This window comes from Rhinatrema bivittatum, chromosome 4 (assembly GCF_901001135.1).
Source record: "Rhinatrema bivittatum chromosome 4, aRhiBiv1.1, whole genome shotgun sequence".
Classification (NCBI taxonomy): Eukaryota; Metazoa; Chordata; class Amphibia; order Gymnophiona; family Rhinatrematidae; genus Rhinatrema; species Rhinatrema bivittatum.
The window spans coordinates 218,520,229-218,528,575 of NC_042618.1; positions in this window are offsets into that span (position 1 = coordinate 218,520,229).

An 8,347-nucleotide genomic window follows, 5' to 3' on the forward strand; every position below is an offset into this window, starting at 1 on the left:
TCAAGAATTCTCCTCACCCAGTAAAAATGTTGCTGTGTTTATATAACTCTTGGGGTAACCTGCACGAGGCAGCAGCCACTATTCTTAACAGAGACATGGGGGTAACTTGCACAGAGCGATGGTTACTACCATAAGAAACTTGCTGGGCAGACTGGACGGACCATTTGGTCTTTTTCTGCCATCAGTGCTACATTACTATGTATGTTGCTTGTGCTTCTTGTCTCTTGTTCCTAGCTAAAAATCCATTTTTGTCCAAATTAATGCTAGCATATGCTGCAATTTAATGAATGTATCCCTTTCTTAATCAAAGATGTCACATAGGCTTAGATTTAAATAACTGACCTTTAATTCCACCATTTTCAAAGGGCAACCCCAAATCTAATGCAACCTAATTTCACTTTTCTTTTGATCCAGAGCATTTCCTCAGTCTGGTAATCCTTTCTCAGAGGTGCTGCTTTCCTTATTTGGCACCAACATTAACTTGTTTCCATAAAGAATATCTGTTTTGCTAGCAGCTGTTCCTGCCTCATGGAGATCAATAGCCATGACCTTCTGTGCCTCAACTCTAAATGTGAACCTGTCAGCCAAATCATGTAATCCAGGTGTAGAACTTTCTTGTTTGTAGTTTTATTTTCAAAACATACAGCCTACCATACTTTAAAAGCTGCATTCTGAATGTTGTATCTCGTTTCAGGACAAACCATTTTCTTATCCCAAATTTTCCTTCATTTGTACCTTCCCCTCCTCCTGAGATTGCATGCTCAGGAACTATTTTTAACCTGAGGGCTGAAGGAAACTCTCCTTAAAGGCTAACCCTAAGTATCGCTCAATGCTCATTGGTCAGCTAGGGTCACCCATCCTGGAGTTTGAATCCATCACCTCTGCAACATGTCCAGGCTCTGGCAGTCCCTTCGGACAGGAGACTCAAACTCAAATCTATGTACTGCAGGCATGCCATGGGGCCAGCCCAAGCTAAATCTGTTTCGATAGAGAACAGAACCAGGCTTATCTGCTTCTAGTCTTCAAAGGTTCTGAACAATATAGCATGCATCTCTCAGCCATTGTAGCAAAATCCATGTAGACATTTTGGTGCATAATGAAATGGACTCTCTGGGCAGTCCGCAGCTGAATACTGACTCCATCATATTTTTCATTTTATTCAGTCACTGAACACCCAGTGCTCTTCTTTTGAATGGTCCTAAATGTGGTTTTTAGAGATGGATTTTTCTTCCACTGTCTATACTAATCAATGATTCAAGTCAGTGGAATGCATTTGTTCTTCAAAATTCATGAAATTAATGGAAGTAAGACAGCTGTTATTATGCTTGGCAGCCACAAATAAAGAAGGACTTCGAAGATTAGTGGTCTTGGTAAGCACAATCTTAGTTGAAAGACTGTCCTACACAGGACTTTAGTCATTCAGGTGATAGATTTTTCAAAGCTCTGCTAGAATAGGACTGAAAATAGGCCTAAATCTAGCCATCTACAATGTGGCCAGCTAGATTTAAGCCTGCAATTGGCATACCTACTTGTGGCTGGCCACATTTAGCTGGTTAGTGCTGAAAATCCACACTAGCTGGCTAACTTTTGGTCGCCGCCCAAACTCCTCCCATTGGATCAGATAAATTAGCTACCTTGTGAATTTAGGAGGACTACATTTAGACACTCAGCTGATTATCCACACCCTCCATGTATACCTGGGACGTGCCTCTGAATGAATGAATCCAAATCAGCTCACCCATCCCTAGCAGAAATCTTGTTTGTAGACCTTTTCAGTGTATTTTCCAAAGGGAAGAACGTTTATTAGTTTGACATGTGTGTGTGTGTGTATGTATGTGTGTGTGTGTGTGGGTATGTATGTGTGTGTGTGTGTATGTGTGTGTGTGTGTATATGTGTATGTATGTGTGTGTGTGTGTGTGTATGTGTGTGTTTGTGTGTATGTATGTATGTGTGTGTGTGTGTGTGTGTGTGTATGTATGTGTGTGTGTGTGGGTATGTGTGTATGTGTGTGTGTGTATGTATGTGTGTGTGTGTGGGTATGTATGTGCGTGTGTGTGTGTGTGTGTGTATGTGTGTGTGTGTGTGTATGTGTGTATGTATGTATGTGTGTGTGTGTGTGTGTCTGTCTGTCTGTCTGTCCAGCCTTAATAACTTTTTTTCTTTCATGAATATGTCAGGAGGCGCAAGAGGATTCTGACAGAGGTCATTTTTTGGGGATCCACATATATAGGTGGAAATGCGCAAGAGCATCCTGGAAAGCAGGCTCCATTCGCTCTGTGCAGAACATTTTATTTTCCATTGCTCAACTGTGCAATAAATCCAAATAGTTCTGACCACACTGCGATCTCCTTGTCTAGCTCCTCCCATCACTGATTATTGACAGATAGTGGGACATATAAGAAAGTAAGGCTGAGATTAAAAACAAAACAACTAAGCCCCTGATTTAGGCAATCAGCAAGGGGGAGGGGGAGGAATTTTCATATGGGCAGATTTAGAAACCTACGGTCACTCAAGGTTTGGCACCTGTAAGCACTGTAGTCTATATAGTTTCTTTTCTCCTATGTGATAAACCACACTGAAATGCTTTTGCAAACTTTCACAACAAAAAAGATCTCCAAATGGGTTAATTGTGTGCATACCTGGATAGGAATGAACCTCACTCATAAGCCAGGGTGTGTTGCATAGGTTCAACTGATTGTGCAACGTGTATGTTTACTATTGGGTATATAAAATGTAATTCTTACCTCTCTCCTTCCCTTAGAGTGTCCGAGTTTGTTTTTACTTTCTTTCCCTTTGTTGGCAGCATAAACTGCATCAGATACAAGCTACTATTAAGCAGTCCTTCACTGGCTAGAAGTGGGAATGGCTGGCAGTGAAGTAACTCAAGTACCGCATGTATTTTGTTTCACCAGCATGTTTTGTTTTATCCTGCAGCTAAAAACAATGCTGCACCAAATATATCAATTACAAAGACTCTTCAGCAAAGCCGAGACAATAATTGCATTCATTATGGTAAGTGTACTGTATGTCTTCACACTTTAGCATTAAGACTAGAAAGAGATACCCCCCAAATTCTGGCCTTTGATCATGAACCAAATCACTGCCCATATTATAGTCAGGTGTATACAACAAGTGACACATGCTAGATGGTTAGATGACAGTATGGGATCAGTTAACATAATCTGATAAAACAGGTGGGGAACCTCTGGTCATCCAGGGCCAGGCATCAGTCAAGTTGTCAGAATACTCCTAATGAATATGCATGACATGGATTTGCATACAACTGAGGCAGTATATATGCCGGTCATTCATATGCATATTCATTAGGGATACCCTGAAAACCAAACAGTGTGCAGCTCTCAAGGTCTGGAGGATCTCTCCCTATCCCCACCCCATGATAAAGTCAGAGTATAAAATAATGAATGCCCCCAAAGACAAAACTTCCCAGTGATAAAATAACAATGTGTGTTTTGTGAGGTGAAATAGTCCAGAGTATTGTAACTTCAACCAACAGGATTGCTAACAATCCTCAAGGTATCAGCTTACATTCTCTGGCTCTATGCTTCACTCTGTTGGCTTTAATTCCAAGTCTTCTTTGCTTTTCATCCAAAAAGATATTTATATGTTTGTTTGGAATAAAAGGTCGGAATCTTTTATTATGGCCAAACTCTTGTGTTGGAAAAAATAATGGGCTCCCAGCAAGGTCACTCTAGATGGATCCAGATAGTTCTCACACAGGTTCCTCAGAAAGAACACCACAAGCGTACTCAAATTTACTTGGATTGACAATTTATTTAATTTATTTAAAAATGTATATACTGCATGATCCTACATTTCAAGTGGTCTACAAGTAAAATGGAAAGAGCAGCAGAGATAAAAGAGCAGTCAAATACTCCTTCTCAGGAATGAGCAATAAAAGTAAGTAAATCCACGGTTCTAGCACTAAACTTTCAAAAGGGCAACTTTGATAAAATGAGAAAAATAGTTAAAAAAAAAATGGAATTGTGCATCTACAAAGATTAAGAGTGTGCAACAAGTATGGGCATTGTTAAAAAAATACCATCTTAGAAGTGCAGTCCATATGTATTCCACGCATTAAGAGAGGTGGAAGGAAAGCCATGGTTAAAAAGTGAGGTGAAAGAGGCTGCTTTAGCCAAAAGATCTTCATTCAAACATTGGAAGAAGGATCCTTCAGAAGAAAATAGGATAAAGCCATCAGAAGAAAATAGGATAAAGCATAAGCATTGGCAAGTTAAATGTAAGACATTGATAAGACAGGCTAAGAGAGAATTTGAAAAGAAGTTGGCTGTGAAGGCAAAAACTCACAGTAAAAACTTTTAAAAATATATCCGAAGCAGAAAGCCTGTGAGAGAGTCAGTTGGACCATTAGATGATTGAGGGGTTAAAGAGGCACTTAGGGAAAATAAGGCCATAGCAGAACGACTAAACACATTCTTTGCTTAGAGGATATTGGAGAGATACCCATTCTGGAGACAATTTTCAAGGGTGAGGATTCAGATGAACTAAACCAAATCATGATGAGCCTGGAAGATGTAGTAGACCAGATTGACAAACTGAAGAGTAGTAAATCACTTGGACCGGATGGTATACACCCCAGGGTTCTGAAAGAACTCAAAAATGAAATTTCAGATCTATTTCAATTAATTTCTAACCCATCATTAAAATCATCCATTGTGCCTGAAGACTGGAAGGTGGCCAATGTAACTCCCATATTTAAAAAGGGCTCCAGGGGTGATCTGGGAAACTATAGACCAGAGAGCCTGACTTTGGTGCTGGGAAAAATCATGGACATTGTTATAAAGAATAAAATAAAAAAACATTTAGATAGACATGGTTTAATGGGACACAGCCAGCATGGATTTACTCAAGGGAATAAAGCAAGCAGTACAGTTTGGCAGACATCGCGGATGTTGAAGGTATTTAACTTCCAAAAAAACGCTATCAACTTTTGCCTTATTTTGACCGTATGCTGATGTTTAAACATACATCTCCACCAGTCGGAGGATGGAGTTGTTTTGATTGAAATCCAGAACTTATGCTGCTGTTCGAATGTGCACTACTTTGTAGCTGCTTTTATTCCAAGAGACCCGAGTGCATAATTGTTGTGTGCCCAAGAGTTTGGTTACGAATTCCCCTGGGAAGGGCACACCTATTAAACCTGTTATTCATGATTTGGACATTATTTTGAATGAGGTTCAAATAATTGAAAAAGCACATCCTTAAAGTGATATTCTGTTGTTTTCAGCTCCTGTAGCAGCCCTCCATTGGGCGAAACTCAGGCCTAGAGTCGGGCACTCGTTCATTTAATAAACAGATGTTTTAAGGACTTTCGGCTACTCCTTGCTTTATTTCCTCACGGCTTTTTTAGACCGTCTTCCCTTTTATATTGCCTCACAAGTCTCCTATATTTTTTTGAAGGGGTGAATAAACATGTGACAAAGATAAACCAATAGATGTGGTGAATTTGGATTTTCAGAAGGCGTTTGACAAAGTTCCTTATGAGAGATTTCTAAGAAAACTAAATTGTCATGGGATAGGAGGTGATTTCCTTTTGTGGATTGCAAGCTGGTTGAAAGATAGGAAACAGAGAATAGGATTAAATGGTCAGTTTTCACATTGGAAAAAAGTAAACAGTGGAATGTATCAAGGATCTGTACTTGGTTTTTAATATATTTATAAATGATCTGGAAAGGGGTACGATAAGTGAGGTGATTAAATCTGTGGGTGACACAAAATTATGCAGCGTAGTTGAATCTCAAGTGGATTGTGATAAATTGCAGGAGGACCTTAGGATTAGGATTGCTTCAGTAATCCTGTGTTTTTGAAAAATATGTCAGGTGCAATTTGTACATTCATGTGTCATAAAAACATTGAGGATAATGGCAAATAAGGCCATAAGGCCCATCTAATCTGTTCAATTTATTTCTTGGTGCAGTACCTTAGACCACAGTTCATCTCTGGCTTTTCCTCACTTCTTCTTCATAATTAGGGATCCTCTGGCTTCATCCCATGCTCATTAGAATTCTGCTACTGTTTTTGCTTCTACCTCCATTGGGAGGCAGTTCCATGCATCCACCACCCTGTAAGTGAAGAAATATGTTCTAATATTTGGGACTCGATTAATACACAGATCAACTAGGCCTTTGCCTAAGGTGGCAAAATTTGCGGCGACAGTTCTCGGCCAGGGTCCATGCACCAGGGCTCCTTCTGGAACCCTAAAATCATGAGTCCTAAATCAGGCCACTAGCGTTCACCATTGCTTAATGACTGTGACTCCCTCGCTTCCCGAGACGCTGTGAATGCTACCTCCGCAGCATCTCTCAGCCAACCTAGGAGGCGGAAGAATTGAGCTGTGAATCAAACCCAGGTCTTTCTGCAGGGCACACTGTCACTGGGGGACCAATTGGACCCGAGCTCGTTCTTCCTTTCATAATTAGCAAAATAAGAAAAACCCAGACAGAAAAGTACAATATATAATAAGGGGCAGATTTTAAAAGTCCTACGAGCGTAAATCCAGGTGGATTTACGCGTGTAGGGGGGTTATGCCAGGCCTATTTTCAAAAGGCCTGGCAACATGCGTAAAGCCCCAGGACGTGCATATGTCCCAGGGTTTTTCTGAAAGGGCTGGCAGGGGGCGGGACGGGGCGGGGCAGATGCTCCGGGGCAGGGTGGTCCAGGGGCGTGGCTGGGCGGTCCGGGGGCGGTCCGGCCGCGGACCCCAGCACAGCGGCCGGTACGGGGGGGGGGGGATCTTTAGGGCTGGGGGAGGGACAGGGAGGGGAAGGTGGGGAAGAGGGAACGGGGATTTTATAACATGCGCACGGCTGCACGCGCATGTTATAAAATCGGGCGTACATTTGTGCGCGCCGGGTTGCACGCACAAATGTACGCCAGCGCGTATGTTTTAAAATCTGCCCCTAACGGTTTATTGTAGATACAAACTGGAAAAATATTGTAGGGTCCGGCATTGCACATCCTGAAAACACTTGGAGTTTCACAAAAAAAATGTGTTTGATAGAACTGAGTGTTATGCCTGTCGATTGCAGATGGCTGCGATGCGAGTACTCACTTCTTGCACCGCTCTCCTGCCCTCCCTGGGTCTGCTCGCAGCACGGGCTTGCCTGCACCGTCGCGTTCCTCGGGACTCCTCATGGCGGCATGGACGCCGCTACTTCCTACTTCTATGTTGGGCCTTCCTAGGCGCGCATGTGCGTCACAGGCTTCGCCTTTGAAGCCTCTTCGGCGGGAATCTTGGTGGCGTCCCAGATTGATGATGTCATCGGACTCCTGTACTTAAGCTCCACCTTCACCCCCAGCTAGCCGACTTGGCAACAAGTTCCGTATGAGTCCTCAAACTCCTGCCTTGTGTTCGTGAGACGTCGCTACGTGCCTTGCTCCTAGACCCTGTCTGGCACCCGCTCCTCGGGGGTCAGTGTGCGCTCCTACGGGGACTTTCTCCTCTGGCCTACCCCGCTCCTCAGGCTGGCTCTGCGCCTCCTGGGTCCTACTCTGCATCGGCTCCTGCTACTCTGATCTCCCTTGGAACACTGCGGCAACCTGTGAGTTCCTTGGCTAGCCTTCCCCACTTCTCGGGGTTGCGCCCGTTTTCTAGCAAGACTGTCTGCGCTCTCCCGCTCCTCGGGCCGTGCTTACTACTCAAGAGACTACCCAGAGCCTCCCCACTCCATGGGGCCGTGCTCCTGGTTATTCAACGATTGTCAACTGCCCCGCTCCTTGGGCCTGCTTCTCTACTGAACTGCCGGCATTCCTCTGCTCTCCAGGTTCCTGCCTACATCAGCAGCTGAGATCGGGCTCCGGGCTTCCCTCCCATGTGTTGGCCTGCGCCTCCAAGTCTACAACCACTATGCTGCAGCTCCGCCCCTCCGGGCTGTCCTCCCGGAGAACCTTCTGCACGGCTAATCCCACGCCGACCGCTCCACAGTCCATCTGGTGCCTCTCTCTTCAGGGTCTCACTCCAGGTACTACCAACTCTCTGTCACCCTACGGGGGTTACCTCCTGGTCCCTGGGGATCTCTCCACCACTGTGCCCAGAGCTCCCCGCTGTGCCTGTACCTTGCCTCCTGATGGTGCGGACTTGTGGGGCTCCTCCCCACGGGCTGTTACAACTCGCACCTCGGGTCAAGGGTCCACATACCCACAAACCATAATACTGACTTGTTTGTCTTGTCATATTTGCTAATATTGTTGAAAGGGACTGAAATATGGAGATCAAAGATAATTAACTATTTCTGAAACCAAAACCTACAGAGCACAAGGGGAACCTTCATGAGTCACCATCTATCAAGGCTTTTGATTTCTTGAGAC